The following is a 20,403-nucleotide window of genomic DNA, read 5'->3' as shown; positions in this document are numbered from 1 at the left end:
AGACATTAACAACTGAGCCACCCAGGCGCCCCAAAATAATAAGCTATTTAAATTATAAGCCTAGTGCTTATGTATACACATAGCAAATAATTAGATTCTTTCTCAAACACTTTGTAACTGAGCAAACTTGCTTCTTCAATCTAATTGGGCTGATTCATAATCGTCTTTTTAGAGCTATACTTAAATGCTACTTAAAAATTCTTTTTGCCTTAACTTCATAACTGCAATTAAGTACCCATGTTACACTCTCTTAAAAGCTGCCCATTGGCAGATAGTCCAAGATGACAGAGGAGTAGACCTTAGTTTCGTCTGGTTCCCGGAATTCAGCTAGACAGCTATCAGATCATTCTGAACACCTGTGAACTCAATTGGCGATCTAAGAAAAGAATAGCTGCAACTCTACAAATAGAAAACCACTTTCTGCAAGGTAGGAGGTGCGGAGAAGTGAATCCAAGGTGATATAAGGGGTGATAGACCATGGCGGGGGCGGGGGGGGTGCGGGGTGGGGGAAGAGGGAGGGAGTCTCTGTCAGCCGGCTACCAGCAAGTGATCTAACAGTGGAGCACAAAATCAGACCTTTTAGAAGTCTGCGCAGGGAGGAACATCTGTGTCTGGAAGGTGCTCAGTTGGTGAAGTGGGGTGGAATCCTAGGTGGGACAGTGTGTTCTCAGGATCACTGGGGTCACAGAAAGAACAGGGGTGCCTGAGTGTGGGCAGAATTCCCAGGCATCCTATAGGGGAAGTCGGCTGCAATCAGTAGCCCAGGAGTGGGCTCTCAGCTCAGGGTTGCCATAAACCTCGAACTGTGGCACGATTGGGCAACTGCTCTGTGAGCAGGAGCCCAACAAGCGGCTGAGTCGGGGAGACCCCCCCTTCCTCCCCCGGGAGGAGCAGCACAGGTGCTCACCAGAGTCTGCAGGGTTTGGAGACTCGAAAAGGGGTGGTGTGCCTGAGATACAAATGCTGGGTCACAGGCCAGGTGAGCGTGGAGTGCAGATGGAGACCAGAGAGCCAGGAGTGATTGACTGCCTTTCCCTGAGGGCTCACTGAGGAGTGGGGCCCTGAGCTTTGGGCGGCTGGGAGGGGGGCGTGTAGGGAGGCTGCTATTTTCATTCTCATCCTCTAAAGCTGTGCAGAAAGCCTTCAGGGAAACAAAAGCCACATAGAGCAAACCCGAGCAGATTACTTAGCCTGGCCCCAGGCAAGGGCGAGGCAATTCCGCCTCCGGCAAAAATACTGGAGCATCAAAGCAACAGGCCCCTCCCCCAGAAGATCAGCAAGAACAGCCCGCTGAGATGTTTTCCAATCATAGAGAACTGCAAAACTCTGGTGCGAGGGGAATATAGCATATAGAATTCATGGTTTTTTTCCTATGGTTCTTTAGTATTTCAATTTTAATTTTTTTCTCGTTCCTTTCTCAACCCATTTCTTATTTTATCAACTCTTTTAAATCTTTTTAAAATTTTCATTTTTATGGTAACATTCTATCCTTTCATTAAATCTAACTTTATTTTTGTGTATATATAAGGTTTTTAAAAATATTTTATTTATTTATTTGACAGAGAGAGACATAGCGAGAGCAGGAACACAAGCAGGGGGAGTGGGAGAGGGAGAAGCAGGCTTCCCGCTGAGCAGGGAGCCCAATGCGGGGCTCGATCCCAGGACTCTGGGATCATGACCTGGGCCAAAGGCAGAGGCTTAACGACTGAGCCACCCAGGCGCCCCTATATAAGTTTTTCTTTCTTTACAATTTTGGGCTACAGTTTCTTCTAACAAACAAAGCAAAATACACCCAGAATCTAGTGTATGGCTTTATTCTCTTCACCTGTCTGATAATATTTTCTCTTTTGTTTTTTGTTTTTTTTTTTGTTAAAGCCTTTTTTAATTTTCACCTTTAAAGTTACATTCTATCCTTTCAATGTATTTAATTTTATTTTTGTATATCTATGTTTTTCTTTCTTTACAATTTTGAGATGTAGTTTCTTCTAACAAACCGACCTAAATACACTCAGGATATAGTGTATTGCTCTGCTCTGTTCACCTGTCTATTTATATTCCTTCTTTTTTTTTTGGTCTTTTAATTTTCATTTTTACAGTTACATTCTATCCTTTCATTATATTTAATTTTATTTTTGTACATATATAAGTTTTTCTTTCTTTACAATTTTGGGTTCTAGTTTTCTAACAAATGGAACAAAATATACACAGGATCCAGTGTATTGCTCTCTTGTGTTCACCTGTCTGATTATATTCTTTTTTTTTTTTTTTTTTTGAGTTTCAGGTCTGTTCTGATTTGTTTAGTGTATATGTCTTGGGGTCATTGTTACCATTTTAGTATTTTGTTCTCTCATTCATCTATTCCTCTCTGGATAAAATGACAAGATGGAAAAACTCACCTCAAAAAAGAGAACAAGAGGCAGTACTGACTGCCAGGGACCTAATCAGTATGGACATAAGTAAGATGTCAGAACTAGAGTTCAGAATGACGATTATAAAGACACTAGCTGGGCTTGAAAAAAGCATAGAAGACACTAGAGAATCCCTTTCTGGAGAAATAGAAGAACTAAAATCTAATCAAATTAAAATAAAAAATTCTATTAATGAGATGCAATTAAAAAATGGGGGCGCTAACTGCTAGGATAAATGAGGCAGAAGAGAGAATCAGTGACATAGAAGAGAAAATGATGGCAAATAAAGAAGCTGAGAAAAAGAGAGATAACTACTGGATCACGAGGGGAGAATTCAAGAGATAAGTGATAACCATAAAGCAAAACAATATTAGAATACTTGGGATCCCAGAAGAAGAGGAAAAAGAGAGATGGGGGCAGAAGGTATATCGGAGCAAATTATACCAGAGAACTTCCCTAATCTGGGGAAGGGAACAGGCATTCAGGTCCAGGAAGTACAAAGAAACCCCCTCAAAATCAATAAGAAAAGATCAACACCCTGACATATAATAGTGAAACTTGCAAATCTCAGAGACACAGAGAAAATCCTGAAGGTAGCTCGGGACAAGAGGTCCATAACCTACAAGGGTATAAACATTAGATTTTCAATAGACCTATCCACAGAGATCTGGCAGGCCAGAAAGGACTGGCATGATGTATTCAGGGTGCTAAATAAGAAAATTATGCAGCCAAGAATACTTTATCCAGCTAGGATGTCATTCAAAATAGAAGGAAAGACAAAAAGCTTCCAGGACAAAGAGAAACTAGAAGAATTTGTGATCACTAACCCACCCTGCAAGAAATATTAAAAGGGATCCTTTAAACAAAGAGAGAGCCCAAAAGTAACATAGACTAGAAAGGAACAGAGACAATATACAGAAACAGTGACTTTACAGGTAATATAATGGCACCAAATTCATATCTTTCAATAGTTCCTCTGAAAGTAAATGGGCTAAATGCCCCAATCAAAAGACACGGGGTATCAGATTGGATAAAAAAGCAAGACCCAACGGTAAACTGTCAGCTAGAGACTCATTTTAGACCCAAAGACACCTCCAGATTTAAAGTGAGGGGGTGGAAATCTATTTATCATGCTAACGGACATCAAAAGAAAGCTGGGGTGGCAATCCTTATATCAGACAAATTAGATTATAAACCAAAGACTGTAATAAGAGATGAGGAAGGACATTATATTATAATTAAAGGGTCTATCCAATTGTTAGAAGATCTAACAATTGTAAATACTTATGACTCTAACATGGGAGCAGCCAATTAATAACAAAATTAAAGAAACACATTGATAATAATACAGTAATAGTAGGGGACTTTAACAACCACTCAATGCATGGACAGATCATCTAAGCAGAAGATCAACAAGGAAACAAGGGCTTTGAATGACACACTGGACCTGATGGACTTCACAGATTTATTCAGGACATTCCATCCTAGAGCAACAGAATATGTGTTCTTCTCTAGTGCACATGGAACATTCTCCAGAATAGATCACATACTGGGTCATAAACCAGGTCTCAACCAGTACCAAAAGACTGGGATCATTCCCTGAATATTTTCAGACCACGTGCCTTGAAAATGGAAGTCAATCACAAGAGGAAATTTGGAAAGAACTCAAATACATGGAGGCTAAAGAGCATCCTACTAAAGAATGAATGGGTCAACCAGGAAATTAAAGAAAAATTAAATAAATTCATGGAAACAAGTGAAAATGAAAACACAACTGTTCAAAACCTTTGGGATGCAGCAAAGGTGGTCCTAAGAGGGAATTATAAAGCAATACAGACCTTTCTCAAGAAACAAGAAAGGTCTCAATACACAACCTAACCTTACACCTAAAGGAGCTGGAGAAAGAACAGCAAATAAAGCCTAAACCCAGCAGAAGAAGAGAAATAATAAAGATCAGAGCAGAAATCAATGAAATAGAAACCAAAAGAACAGTCGAACAGATCAACAAAACTAGGAGCTGGTTCTTTGAAAGAATTAATAAGATTGATAAACCCCTAGCCAGATTTATCAAAAAGAAAAGAGAAAAGACCCAAAGAAATAAAATCATGAATGAAAGAGGTGAGATCACAACCAACACCTAAGAAATACAAACAATTATAATATATTATGAGCAACTATATGCCAACAAATTAGACAATCTGGAAGAAATGGATGCATTCCTAGAGACGTATAAACTACCAAAACTGAAACAGGAAAAATAGAAAACCTGAAAAGACCCATAACCGGCAAGGAAATTGAAGCTCTAATCAAAAATCTCCCAACAAACAAGAGCCCAGGGCCAGATGGCTTCCCAGGGGAATTCTACCAAACATTTAAAGAAAAATTAATACTTATTCTTCTGAAGCTGTTTCAAAAAGTAGAAATGGAAGGAAAATTTTCAAACTCTTTTTATAAGGCCAGCGTTACCTTGATCCCCAAACTAAAGACCCCACCAAAAAGGAGAATTATAAACCAATATCCCTGATGAACATGGATGCAAAAAATCTCACCAAGATACTAGCCAATAGGATCCAACAGTACATTCAAAGGATTATTCACCACGACCAAGTGGGATTTATTCCTGGGCTGCAAGGTGGTTCAGCATCCGCAAATCAATCAATGTGATACACTACATTAATAAAAGAAAGGACAAGAACCATATGACCCTCTCAATAGATGCAGAAAAAGCATTTGACAAAGTACAGCATCCTTTCTTTTTTTTTTTTTTAAATTTTTTTATTGTTATGTTAATCCCCATACATTACATCATTAGTTTTAGATATAGTGTTCCATGATTCATTGTTTGTGCATAACACCCAGTGCCCCATGCAGAACGTGCCCTCCTCAATACCCATCACCAGGCTAACCCATCCTCCCAACCCCCTCCCCTCTAGAACCCTCAGTTTGTTTTTCAGAGTCCATCGTCTCTCATGGTTCTTCTCCCCCTCCGATTTCCCCCCCCTTCATTCTTCCCCTCCTGCTACATTCTTCTTCTTCTTTTTTTCTTTCTTAACATATATTGCATTATTTGTTTCAGAGGTACAGATCTGAGATTCAACAGTCTTGCACAATTCACAGCGCTTACCAGAACACATACCCTCCCCAGTGTCCATCACCCAGTCACCCCATCCCTCCCACCCCACCCCCCACTCCAGCAACCCTCAGTTTGTTTCCTGAGATTAAGAATTCCTCATATCAGTGAGGTCATATGATACATGTCTTTCTCTGTTTGACTTATTTCGCTCAGCATAATACCCTCCAGTTCCATCCACGTCGTTGCAAATGGCAAGACCTTATTCCTTTTGATGGCTACAGCATCCTTTCTTGATTAAAGCTCTTCACCATGTAGGGATAGAAGGAACATACCTTGATATCATAAAAGCCATTTATGAAAAGCCCACAGCGAATATCATTCTCAATGGGAAAAACTGAGAATCTTTCCCCTAAGGTCAGGGACACGGCAGGGATGGCCATTATCACCACACAGTACTAGAAGTCCTAGCCACAGCAATCAGACAACAAAAAGAAATAAAAGGCATCCAAATTGGCAAAGAAGAAGTCAAACTCTCACTCTTTGCAGATGACATGATATTCTTTGTGGAAAACCCAAAAGACTCCACTCCAAAATTGCTAGAACTCATACAGGAAATCCGCTAAGTGGCAGGATATAAAATGAATGCACAGAAATCAGTTGCATTTCTTATACTAACAATGAGACAGAAGGAATAGAAATTAAGGAGTAGATCCCATTTACAACTGACTTAAAACCATAAGATACCTAGGAATAAACCTAACCAAAGAGGCAAGGGATCTGTACTCAGAAAAGTATGGAACACTCATGAAAGAAATTGAAGAGGACACAAAGAAATGGAAAAAGTTCCATGCTCATGGATTGGAAGAACAAATATTGTGAAGATGTCTATGCCACCAAGGACAATCTACACATTCAATGCCATCTCTATGAAAATACCATCAACTTTTTTCACAGAGCTGGAACAAATAATCCTAACATTTGTATGGAACCAGAAAAGACCCCGCATAGCCAAAGGAATGTTGAAAAAGAAAAGCAAAGCTGGTGGCATCACAATTCCGGACTTCAAGCTCTATTACAAAGCTGTCATCATCAAGACAGTATGGTACTGGCACAAAAACAGACACATAGATCAATGGAACAGAATAGAGAGCCCAGAAATGGACCCTCAACTCTATGGTCAACTAATCTTCGACAAAACAGGAAAGAATGTCCAATGGAAAAAAGACAGTCTCTTCAATAAATGGTGTTGGGAAAATTGGACAGCCACATGCAGAAGAATGAAACTGGACCATTTCCTTACACCACACACAAAAATAGACTCCAAATGGTTGAAAGACCTCAATGTGAGACAGGAGTCCATCAAAATCCTAGAGGAGAACACAGGCAGCAACCTCTGTGACCTCGGCCACAGCAACTTCTTGTTAGACACATCTTCAAAGACAAAGGAAACAAAGGCAAATATGAACTATTGGGACTTCATCAAGATAAAAAATGCTTTTGCACAGCAAAAGAAACAGTCAACAAAACCAAAAGACAACTGACAGAACAGGAGAAGATATTTGCAAATGTCTTATCAGATAAAGGGCTAGTATCCAAAATCTATAAAGAACTTATCAAACTCAACACCCAAAGAACAAATGATCCAATCAAGAAATGGGCAGAAGACATGAACAGACATTTATCCAAAGAAGACATCCAAAAAGCCAACAGACACATGAAAAAATGCTCAACATCGCTCGGCATCAGGGATATACAAATCAAAACCACAATGAGATACCACCTCACACCAGTCAGAATGGCTAATTAACAAGTCAGGAAATGACAGATGTTGGCGAGGATGTGGAGAAAGGGGAACCCTCTTATACTTTTGGTGGGAATGCAAACTGGTGCAGCTACTCTGGAAAACAGTATGGATGTTCCTCAAAAAGTTGAAAATAGAGCTACCCTATGACCCAGCAATTGCACTACTGGGTATTTACCCCAAGATACAAATGTAGTGATCCAAATGCGCACCTGCACCCCAATGTTTATAGCAACAATGTTTACAATAGCCAAACTATGGAAGGAGCCCAGATGTCCATCAACAGATGAATGGATAAAGAAGTATATATATATATACAATGGAATATTATGCAGCTATCAAAACAATGAAATCTTGGCATTTGCAATGACATGGATGGAACTAGAGGGTATTATGCTAAGTGAAATAAGTCAATCAGAGAAAGACAATTATCATATGATCTCATTGATGTGTGGAATTTAAGAAACAAAACAGAGGATCATAGGGGAAAAGAGGAAAAAAAAAAAACAAGATGAAATCAGAGAGGGAGAAAAACCGTAAGAGACTCTTAATCATAGGAAACAAACTGAGGTTTGCTGGGGGGCGGGGATGAGGTAACTGGGTGATGAACATTAAGGAGGGCATGTGATGTATGAGCAATGGGTATTATATAAGACTGATGAATCACTGACCTCTACCTCTGAAACTGGTAATACCTATATGTTAATTAATTGAATTTACATTAAAAATATTTTAAAAAGTTGAAAAAAACTGCACATTGTATGCAGAGCATTTATAGTGATTTATAATTTTATATGTGCTTATTTGTTTGATATCTCTCTTCCCTATTAATGCCTTATCTACCCTTGTACCTCAAGTCTCCAACACCATAGCAGAGACTCAGTGCATATTCATGAATGAATAACGAATAAATGAGAAGCAGACATGAGAGTGACTATGTGTTCCCTACAAGAAGCAAAGAGCAGCCCCTGGTAAGCCTTTGCTGTATTTTGTTTCTCTTCCAAAAATGTCTGTGATATTTCTTCTTGTATATTTATAATAAGATTCTCTTTTCTGAAGCCAGCTGGAATGAGTCTCTGTTCCTCCCAACAGAAATGTCCTAAGTTACAGCCAGAGAATGGGGCACATTGACATAACAAAGTGAATAAAATAATAACAAGGTAACATTCTAGCAGGAAACATCAAAGGAAAGAAGTAGTCCCCCTGGTATTGTTTATCTTTGCTTCATACAATCAGAAACTGAAACTCTCAACCAAATTTACTTCCTATATTTAACCCTTTAAAACTGGCCTCTGACTCCACCTGGTGGAGATACAGAAATCTGTGGAAATGAATCCATCCAAACGTGAATAAAAGGCGCCAGACCTATTTCATTTCTCAACAAGAAAAGACAGATACTCAGAAAGTCAAATAGAGGACCTTCTGGAATGTTTTGGCCCACTCAGCGTCCCTGACAATAAATAGGCTTGAACAATCATTCACCTGCTGTTCTCGGCTCAGCTCTGAGAGTCCAGGGACCTGCATGTTCCAGTGACCCAGGCACTTGCCCCAAGCTTCTGGTTAGTTTCTACCAAGAGGAAGTATGGGCAAGAGTGGGGAGAAGGGGTTTGCTTCCTGGTCCGGATTCGAGGGGCACCTTCCAGCAGCAAGAGATAGCCAACACTCCATCCTCATCTGATAGCACTTTCCGGCGCCCGCAGCAATGAGTACCGCCACCTGCTGACTAGCAGGCTCTCAGCAGCCCAGCACCTGGTTAGGTGGTGCTTTGTTCCGGTTTCAGCACTGGCCCAGGCCGACCCCTCCTCCAGGATCCTGGGCTCCGGTGGCCCATCGCCTCCATGCATTCCTTCAGTCAGAGGGATTGTTGCTGGTCCCAGCAGCTACTTAACATAGTTACCTGAGTATAACCAATTTCCTGTATTTGATTCCTCTGTTTGAAAACCTAAAGGCTTGACCCACTTCTGTCTCAAGGCCTGAATATCCTGATTCAGATCAATTTCAGAAAATGAATGAAAATGACCTGGTAAATTAAAAGTTAATTTTTTAAAAAAACCACAGAAGAAACTCAAAGTGACTTTTTTTTTTTTTTTTTTACTTTAGAAGTTACAAATAAATTACAGTAAAAGACTGGCATGTTTGTGTACATAGACATTTAACTCTTTTAAAATTTTCAACTCAGAGAAAAAAGTACACAAATGAAAAAGGAAATCTCAGATTGAAAAGATGCTTGCAGTCACTATCTTTGTTCAAGCTTGTTATCAATTGCATTATGGCAGGATCCTCCAAACTATTCTCTCTGCTTTGAGTCTCTCTTTTCAAACCATTCAGCACATTGTTATCAAAGTTATATTTTTAAAGGACAAATGCTATCACTCTCCTCCTTGACCTACTGGTCAACAAAGATTTAAAAAGTAGTTACTTCTGGGATGTCTGGGTGGCTCAATCAGTTAAACGTCCATCTCTTGATTTTGGCTCAGGTCATGATCTCAGAGTACTGAGATCGAGCCCTGCATCAGGCTCCATGCTGGGCGTACAGCCTGCTTGGGATTCTCTCTCTTCCTCTCCCTCTGCCCTTTCCCCCATCCCCTGCCCCCTCTCTCCAAAAAAAGGAAAAAAAAAGTAGTTACTTCAGGATTAATTAAAGAAATGAATATCAAAACAGTAGCAGGTATCTGCTAACCTTTAACCTTTCCTAATAATCGTATGATTACTCAATTGTAGCAATTTTAAAAGCAATAGGCTAGATAAATAAAATAGAGAATAGAAAAACAATAGAGAAAAATCAATGAAACCAAGGGTTGGGTCTTTGGGAAAAACAACAACAACAACATCGACAAACCTTTGGCTAGATTGATAAAGAAAAAAAGAGACCAAACTCAAATAACCAAAGTCAGAAAAGAAAAAGGGGACATTACCACAGGTTTATAGAAATAAAAAGGATTATTAAGCATACTATGAACAACTGTATACAAATTGGATAACCTAGATGGAACTGGCAAATTCTAGAAACATATTATCTATCAACACTGTATCATGAAGAAATAAAAAATCTAAATAGACCTATAACTAGTAAGGAGTTTGAATCAGTAATCAAAAACCTCCTAATGAATAAAAGCCCAGAACCAGATGGCTTCACAGGTGAGTTCTACCAAACGTTAAAAAAAAAAAAAATTAACATCAATCTTCCTAAAACTCTTCTAAAATATTGAAGAGGAGGGAGCACTTTCAAATTCACCTTATGAGGCCGGGGTTTCCCTCTTATGAAGACCAGACAAACACATTACAGGAAAAGGAAACAGCAGACTAATATCCCTGGTGAATATTGATTGCAAAATCTTCAAGAAAATACTAGCAAATCAAATTGGACAGTATGTTAAATGCATTATATAATATAACCAAGTGGGATTTATTCCTGGAACAATGCAAAGATGGTCCTACACACATAAATAAATCAATGTACTATACCACATTAAAAGCCACATGATCATCTCAATTCATAAAAAGCATTTGACAAAATTCATGATAAAAACCTTTCATGATAAAAACTACTTAAACTGGGCATAGAAGAAAATGACTTCATGAATGGGGGGGAAATCGGAGGGAGAGATGAACCATGAGAGACTATGGACTCTGAGAAACAAACAGGGTTTTAGAGGGGAGGGGAAAGGAGGAGGGGGACAGGCTATTCCGGTGATGGGTATTAAGGAGGGCACGTACTGCATGGAGCACTGGGTGTTATATGAAAACAATGGAACGTGGATCACCACATCAAAAACTAATGATGTATTGTATGGTGACTAACATAACATAATAAAATTAAAAAAAAGAAGAAGAAAACGACTTCAGCATAATAAAGGCCACAGATGAAAAACTCACATCCAATATTCTACTGATTGGTGGAACACTGAAAAACTTTCCTCTGGGATCAAGAAAAAGACAAAGATGACCACTATCACCATTTGTTTTCAACACAGTACTAGAAGATCTAGTCAGAGCAATGAGGCAAGAAAAAAGAAATAAAAGACATCCAAGCTGGAAAGGAAGAAGTGAAAATTATCTCTGTTCATAGACAACTGGACTTCTATGACTCATATAACTTTATATAACTTTAGTTCATAGTAAAAAAAACTAATGATTCCACACACACACACACACACACACACAGACACACACACACGCACACACACGACTGTTAGAAGTAATAATGAATTTAGCAAAGTAGCAGGATACAAAATCAACACACACACATGCGTTGAATTTCCATACATTAACAATGAACAATCCACACAGAAAATTAAGAAAGCAACTCCATTTAGAGTAGCATCAAAAGGGATAAAATACTTAAAGATGTTAAGTTCATGGGCTTTTCTACCCCCACCACTGAGTTGTAGCCAGCATCTAATTTTTGGTCTTTAATACTATTGTGGACCAAAGAGACACAGTGTCCCTTGGAGGACAGCTCTTTCCGAGCCATAGAGAAAAAAGCCAAAAGTCTATGTGGATCTGGATTATACAGTTTTGGCCAAAAATCTACTTACAATGAATTTGGATTTTTTAAAAAGTGTTTCTCACCATTTCTAAACTTAAAGTTTTGTTCCTTCCACACTGTTTCATTCATTTCTCTCTAGAAGTTGACACCCCTGATGACTCTACTAGTCATCATGAAACACTTATAAAAACATGTGTAAATTTCCCGTGATGCAAAAAAAGAAAGAACAAAAGAAAAGAAAAAAACCCTCAAAATGAGAGGACTATCAATTAGTATTGTTGTCTATTTTAAAGTGTACCTTAGGGGCACCTGGGTGGCTCAGCCGGTTAAGCATCTGCCTTCGGCTCAGGTCATGATCTTGGGGTCCTGGGATGGAGCCCTGCACTGGGAGCCTGCTTCTCCCTCTTCCTCTGCTGCTCCCCAGCTTGTGCTTTCTCTCTCACATACTCTCTCTCAAATAAATAAATAATATCTTTAAATAAATAAATAAAGTGTACATTATTCCTGGAAAAGTATCAAATTTCAAAAACATAAAATTTCATAAAATATACCGTCTTACGTCCCATGACCTAAGAAAGGAGTTTCATCATTGGAAAAGACTCCTCCTAGGTGGTGGCTCAATTTTGCATCACTTTGGATGTCTTGGGTCCTGCAACTCAACTGAGAATCAACTGCTCAAGAGCAAACCCTGGACCTCAGCAAGTCAGAGAGAGTATTCTTTTTGCTTTAGGATTTGAAAATATTATTTCCACCTTCTGGAAAAATTACATCAATCTTGGGGAGGTAAAAACATAAGAGCAAAAATAAGAATATAAATATGAAATGAAATCACTAATTAATGCAGGTAAATGTTCTCATCATTACCTTTACAGCTACGGTTGACCCTTGAACCATGGCAAAGCTAAGGGGCTCCAATCCTCCCTTCCACACTTACAGCGCAGTCAAAAATTCTCATATAACTTTAACTCCCCCAAAACTTACCTACTAATAGCCTAGCTGTTGACCAGAAGCCTTACTGATAACACACACAGTTGGTTAACATATTCTGTATGTTATGTGTATTATATACTGTATTCTTATAATAAAGTAAGCTAGACGGAAAGAATGTTAAGCAAATCATAAGGAAGAGAAAATACATTTATAGTACTGTATTGTAACAAATCCACATAGAAGTGGACCTACACAGTTCAAATCCATGTTGTTCAAGGGTCAACTGTATTTTAATTTTACTGTCATATTTGTAATTGGTGCGATATTTTGTGTGAGTTCTATCTGCTCCTTAAGTTGCTAAAGGCAGTTAAGAGAATTTCATAACTTATGTTTTGATTTTAATTAAATATTTAGGAGAGTAAAATTAAATAAGTTCATAATCGTTAAAACATTTGAGATATTCTAACTTTAACTTTATAAGTTTTGATGGATTTTCTTTATAAGTAGTATAGAAATATTTAGAAAGACTGTGATCGCTCAATGTTTGAGTGAGTGTTAATAACAGAAAGGTTTGAAGTTTAGTGAATTAAGCATTAACCAAAGTAAAAAAGCATGCAGTTTCCACTGTGGTGTTAAGGGATCTGTCAACACAGTTGACTCTGTAAATTGCCACACACTGATAGAAGTTATGTATTATTCATTGGGATTGGGGGAGGGATCCGTCAGCATGTTAGTCTCTCCCTGCACCCACATCATAGATACCAGAAACCAGGAGCCCAGTAGGCCTGTAACTTCACTTTTATTTGGCTTTTAATATAGCCATGCCTTTTAAATGTTATATTTTTTGTCCTTTGCCCATCGTTGTTATGTATCTGAAGCAGATTGCAGTCATGACGATCTAAGGCCATCTCAACCAGGAATCTCTCTTACTGGACTTTTAAAACTGAACTGGAAATACGTTTTTTATTTTTTTATTTTTTAAAGATTATTTATTTATTTATTTGACAGAGAGAGAGACAGCGAGAGAGGGAACACAAGCAGGGCGATTGGGAGAGGGAGAAGCAGGCTCCCCGCTGAGCAGAGAGCCCGATGCGGGGCTTGATCCCAGGACCCTGGGATCATGACCTGAGCTGAAGGCAGACGCTTAACGACTGAGCCACCCAGGTGTCCTTGGAAATAACGTTTTTTAGATATCTGTATTTCCTACTTAGTCCCAAGCTTTTTTAGGCTTTAACTTCTTTGTATCTGGAGGCTGTGATACATAGTAAAGTGTTCAATAAACACATTTGAAGAAATTACGAAGACGGTAACGTTTTGTGAATACTAGAAATGCTGTAGAGGGCAAACAATCATGCTCATAGATTATTGATGGGCAAGTAAGTTGGTGCAGCTCTTTGGAACTGACGTCAGCCATGTCTTGTAAACATGTTCATAAGCTTTGACTACACTTAGAGGAATCTGGCCTTAGGTAAAAATAAAAAAAAAGGAGGGGGGACAAAACAAAACAAAAAATAACTGGAAACAAACTGCATGTCCACCCCTGGGGAATTGGTTAAATAAATTACAGTTCACCCACTGGATGGAAAATCAACCCTCCATTAAAAATATGTCTTGAGTATCGTGTAGCAATATGAGAGATTATTTGTGGCATAAGCTTTTTTTAAAAACAGCATTTAAAACAATTATGACAACATTATGAAATGCATGATTAAAAACCGGCAGAAAATAACATCAAAATTGTAACAGTGTTAATTCCATCCGTCTTCCATTTCTCAATTTATATAAAACACGGTTTTGTAAATTGCTGTGCCTTCTGTCCTTAAATTTGCATCAGAATTAGATGCAGTTTTAAAATTGCTATTTCCTGCAACTACATATTTAGTTGCAGGAATTAAACAGAATATACATTTTGGAAAATGTGATGTTTAATCTAGGAACAAATTCTACTTTCGACATTTAGCTCAGAGTAAGCTTAAATCTCAGGGACCCTATTACTTTTGGTAGATCATATTTCTACAAGTTTTGTATACACGGTTAATATAAGTAAATGTTGCAACAGCTTTTTGGAAAATGAGGAGGAAGGGAAAAGAAACACAGAATTGAAATTGCAATGAAATGAGGCTCAGACAGACTTAAAAATGTTAATAAGCATCCCAGCCCACGACCACCACCCAAATGAGGGTGAGGCCCTCTTAGATCTTCCAGCCCAGCTAGCCTCCAATTTTTCAAATCATCACTACATTTGAAGTCAGTCATGCAGCAGTTTCAGTCTGGAAGAGTACTTGTAGAACGCCATAGTGTTAAGTGTTCTTTTATGACCTTGATGATGGAGATTATTTGGTGCAGCCTCAACAGTATGGGCAACTCTGAGATTCTCAGCACAAGCTCGGCAATGCAGAAAACTTCACACCTGCTCTAACTCCATCTCTTCTTGGGTGGGGGTGGTGGAGAACACATTTTCTCCAGAGACGTAATTTCATCTAGGATCCCTGTTAGTCTAAATAGACAGGGGTAATTGCGCAGAAATACATCCAGGGAGTTTGTTAAAAATATAGATTTTAGGGCTCATTCAGCAGAGATTAAGATTGAAAAGATTAAAAAGGTAGAGATTAGAAATGTGTATATTTAACAAGCATTTTAAAAAAAGATTTATTTATTTTAGAGACAGAGCATGCGTGTGCATGAGCGGGGAGTAGGGGCAGAGAGAGAGGGAGAGAATCTTCAAGCAGATTACCCACTGAGCATGGATCCTGCACAGGACTCTATCTCATGACCCTGAGATCACGACCAGAGCCAAAGCCAAGAATTGGTCACTCAACAGACTGAACCACCCAGATGCCCATAACATTACCATTCTTACTAGTAAATCTGTTGAAGGTGATATGTACATCCTATTTGTTGATAAATAGTGTCTCAAACGTTTCTCAGAGTAGTCTCATGCTATACATTGGTCATGAAAATGTTTCCAATTCAGGGTCCTTCTCTGAACTCATCCAGAATGGTCAGACCGGATCGGATTTCCTCAGACTTCCCTGACCTTCAGCACCATCCTATTGACTTCATCTTCAAAGTTTTGGGAATTTGTACTGGCTCTGTCATTGTCTTGGTGAAAAATTTTAGTTCCTCTTTTTAAGAAGTATATGATAATCTATTTGTTTCCAATATACCAGACATATCACCAAATCCACACTAGTGTAGTGATTAGTCATGGTTCAGGATAAACTTGACATCTCCACTTAAGAGCGAATTCATCTGAATCTCAGTCTTCATTTCTGAGCTGATGCCTTGTTGGCTTAAAAGAAGAAAAGATGGCAGCCCTAGATATGTCATCATTGTTTACGCTTCCTTTTCTTTTTCTTTTTTTAAACTTTTTATCCCCTGAGTGCTAAATCAATGCTCATCCATGTCAAATAAATCTGACCACCTGTAACGAATGTGGGTATCCTGATACTGTTGTTTCAGACTCTCAAAAGTTCCTCCTCCTCACCACCTACTTTTCTGGCTTTTACCTATGTCATTGGATGATTCCTGAAAAAATCCTCACCACATATCATCATCATCATCAACATCAACATCAAATATTTATTATACACATACTAAGTGACAGACATTTTTCTTAGGACTACATATTTCATTTTATTACATTTCATCTTCACAATCTCATGAGGTCTGTATATTCCGCCTAATTTATAAGTAAGGAAATTCCATAGTGCCTTTTTTCCTTTCATTCCTTAGTCTTCAATCTACATTGAAAATCCCCTCACAGGAAATTCCATATAGGTGCAGCCTGAGGCCTTCTGATTAATTCTTTTCTTGAAATATAGTTAATCTTCTGCTTGTGCATGTAACATATACTTGAGAAATGTGTAATACTGTTGAGTGCATATGGTGTAAGGATAATTCTACTCTCCGAAAGATAGAATATTCTAAAAACTATTCAGTCAAGATATATATATAGTGTTCTTCCCCCGCAGTGGATCTCCAATGGGTAGCATGTCTTAGTGTGTCACCCATATAAGAGTCAAAGAAAGTTTCTGACTGGTGGAGCCTAAGTCATATGCCTACCCTGTGGCTGCATTAGAATAGAGACAGAGAAGATGTGGCCCTTTTGGCTTCCGCAGAGGAGAAACTCCTTCCAAACAGGAGTTAACCGCCCCCCGTAGCACTGTGATGGTTCATTTTCTGTGTCAGCCTGACTGGGTATTCTGGGTGTACCTATGAGGATGTTTCCGGGTGAGATTATATTTAAATTATAGACCAAGGAAAGCAGATTTTCCTCCTTGTTGTGAGTGGGACTCATCCAATCAACTGAAGGCTTGAATAGAACAAAAAGCCTGGCCTTCCTGCAAGTAATGGGAACTGATGATTGCCTTGAGCTGGTTGGTTGGTTTTTTTCTGCCTTCACGCCAGAACCAGAACATTGGTTCTTCCTAGATCTTGAGCCCACCAGCTTCCAGACAGGATTTAGACCAACAGATCTTCTGGTTCTCAAGCCTGACTCAGACTGTAAATGCCTCACTGGCTCTCCTAGGTCCCCAGCTTGATCACTACAGATCTTAGGACTTATCAACTCCATAATCATGTGCGTCAACACACACACACACACACACACACACACACACACTATTGGTTCTGTTCTGTTTCTCTGGAGAATTCTGATTAATACAGGCATGGGGCTTTAACAGCAGTCAGCCAAAAAGTGTCAAATCTCCACAATAGAATTTTCCATCATTTTGAACATGCTCTCAAACCTGTTCTTTTCCTTCTCAACTACACACCTCACGGAAGTGCTATAAATAGATCAGGGTTTACCATTTAAGTATCTTTAAAGAAGTCCATTTTTATTTCAGTTGTATTTTTACTTGCCCCACTTCAATTTTCCAATTTGCAGCTTTTTAATAAAATAAGATTTTTAAACATCATAGGTTTTATCTAATTGTTTGATCCCGATGTACCGCATTGCCTGGGTCCAATTAAGATGCTGGGATGCAGGCAGCGCAACACACTGATGGCTTGCAGTGCTCATTTTTCAACCCTATGAAATTTCACTACAAACATGCTAAAGTCAAGGACTTCTGGTGCCCTGTGTCCTTTCCCGTGAGGGACTGAATTCATTCCTCCTTCCCCCACTATAAACCAAGCCTGATGGAAACTGCTATGGGGGGGGGGGGCATGGAGGGAGACTTCTCTCTCTTTCTCTTTCTCTCTCTCTCACTAATTCTGCTTCTTTACATGGAAAGCCTTCATTGTACAAATAAAAACATAATAACAAAGAAATGGGCAACCCTAAAGAACATTAGGACGGAAGCCAAGTTGAATATTCTAACAATCACCAGGTCGTGAGGAGGGCAGGTGTGAGCAGTTAACAAATTTGAAGCCAGATTTGCTCATTACATGAAAGTTGTCTCTAATCATACAGCCTATCATTTCAACAGCACAGTATAATAGAATATAGCATTTAATCAGAAAGTACTGATTAATATATTAAAGCAATTACTGCAGGGAGAACAGCTCATTTTAATAAAAAAAAAAAGAGAGAGAGAGAGAGAATCAAACCACTGCTGGCCAAATTACTTACCTCCCAGGCACAGGCTACAAGAACAGCTCCATATAGCACCATTTGTCTCTAAAGCAGATGGGAATCCTGCCTCTCCTTCATTTCCAACACCATTTATGAAGAGGATCCATTTATCTCTTCACTGCAATACTGAAGTCTAGAAATGGAAATGCTAAACTTTCATTTCAAGACATTATAATGTCTTTCTCACATCAAACCCATAGAAATCACAGAAAAAACATTTTAAAGGATATTGGGCCAGGCTGAAAGAATAAAAAGAAGACATCTCCTATAATAGACAAGAAATTGTGAGAAATCCTGGAAATACAAAAGCCCAATAGGTTGGGTTTATAAGAAAACTCATAGCACAAGAAAAGCGTGAGAAAGTTCAGCAACAAAGGTGGGAACAGCACCCAGAGGATCCTACACTGCAATTTCAATGTGAGCATTCTTGTCCAGTGTGTCATGGGAAGTTTATGCTTCTCGGAATCTCAACAAAAATCAGTTGAGGAATTAAGGGGGAAAAAACCCTAATTCTCCTGTAAGCTAACAGTCAACATGGAGGTGTGACCGGTTGTAAGGAATTCACCAATATCTAGTAGAAAGCAAGACATCTGGGGCCTGAACCTTTCTAGGAACCTGGACTAAAACATGGAGCAGAGAAGCAGGAATGATTTAATCCAGTCTTGCTATAGCTCGACTACATTGTGTTATAAATGAGTATTCATGGCCCGGTGCGCTAACAGTTATTCTTGTAAATAAAATAGTCAATAAGTTTATCTCATGGCACATTTTAACAAGTTTGGAAAGAAGTCCTTAAATTAGCACCTTCAACTAGTGATTCTGTGCAGTCTATAAACTTCCTAGCAGATCTTACTGTTACGTCATTCATAAACTGCCCAATGATATTTTAGGACACTTGGAGTGTCTAAATATTTGCTCTCCACTACAGTTCTTCGTAAATACCTTAAGAGAGTAAATGCAAGGAGGAGAAGATGTAAATATTATTGAAGGATGCTCCCTTGGGAAATCAGAAATTGATCTAATATCTGAATGGTTAAAAACTGTATTGATTTGGACAAAAACCCCAAAATTGTTTAAAAAGGAAATAAGCTTATATGAAACAGTGTGTATCCTAACACCCAACTTAAAGATGGTTTTGGATGAGCGAACAAACATCAATGCGGAATAAAAACGATCTTTGTCGCAAAACATAGATTGAGGCAATCGAAGAAGGCAACTAATGCTTTGTGTGTTTTAAAATTCAAGAATGTGAACTTTTAAACACTAAATATATGTGGTATGTGGTAATATTTACATTTTTAAATGACCTTTTTTGACATTTATTTTGTTTTTATGTTTCAGTCTTTCAGTGCTAGTCACCAACTAATTCTGAAACTTTATTCTAAAGATCATGGAGAGTAAATTATTAACAATCTAACGAGAACTTTTTAAAAAAAAAAAAAAGCTGCCTTGAAAACTGGGAGCTATGTCACAGTTTGAATTTCAGGAATGTCAATTCAACAAGATTCATCCATATCAAGTGGCTGCTAGAATTCCTAACCCCAATGGAGCTCCGTGTGCCAGACCCCGCATGGAGCACTGCATGGACTCTAATTCGACCGCCTCTCACAAAGCCTCGTGGCAGAAGTGCTATTATTCTCCAGGCTTTCCTGGGGAGGACAATAAGGCTACGAGATAGTATGTCTTTCCCCAGGTCACCTGGTTAACCAGTATCGGACGCCCCCCAAACCTTGGACTCTGGAGCTCATTCTCTTCACCAGGACTCCACAGCCCGTCCCTCCGTGCTGGATGGAGAGCCTAGAGCTGGCACCGTGCCAAGACTTGGCCTCTGGACTTTAAGAGTCAAACTCTAATGGGGTAAACAGAGGCATACATAAGCAGGAGTAATGACGATGGTGGGAAGGAGGAGGAGGAGGAATAGGTAGGAGAAGGAGGAGCGAGGAGGAAGAGGAAGAAAATGGCGGAAGGGAAGGGGAAGGGGAGGAGAAGGAAAAGAAGGTGAAGGAGAAGTTATAAATGCTAAGATAAGGCCATGTAGCCGATGCTGTGCCAAACCTGTCTAACCCAGTGGATGAGACCCGCCCAGTTCCGGTGCCACTATCCTTGCTGGTATCTGCAAGA

The 20,403-nt window shown here is 39.0% G+C and overlaps 1 long non-coding RNA gene across 1 annotated transcript; it reads left to right on the top strand.

The window, feature by feature from the left end:
- The first annotated feature begins 253 nt into the window (after positions 1 to 253).
- Positions 254 to 20,007, top strand: LOC144380162 (uncharacterized). The gene is made up of 3 exons (XR_013443992.1): positions 254 to 427; positions 8,140 to 8,253; positions 19,624 to 20,007. It is a non-coding gene; the product is annotated as an uncharacterized LOC144380162 (long non-coding RNA).
- Positions 20,008 to 20,403: the final 396 nt, after the last annotated feature.

The sequence above is a fragment of the Halichoerus grypus genome, chromosome 14 (genome assembly GCF_964656455.1).
Source record: "Halichoerus grypus chromosome 14, mHalGry1.hap1.1, whole genome shotgun sequence".
NCBI classification, from domain to species: Eukaryota; Metazoa; Chordata; class Mammalia; order Carnivora; family Phocidae; genus Halichoerus; species Halichoerus grypus.
Note: the sequence above shows the minus strand (reverse complement) of the source record. Positions and strands in the feature narration are given on the sequence as shown.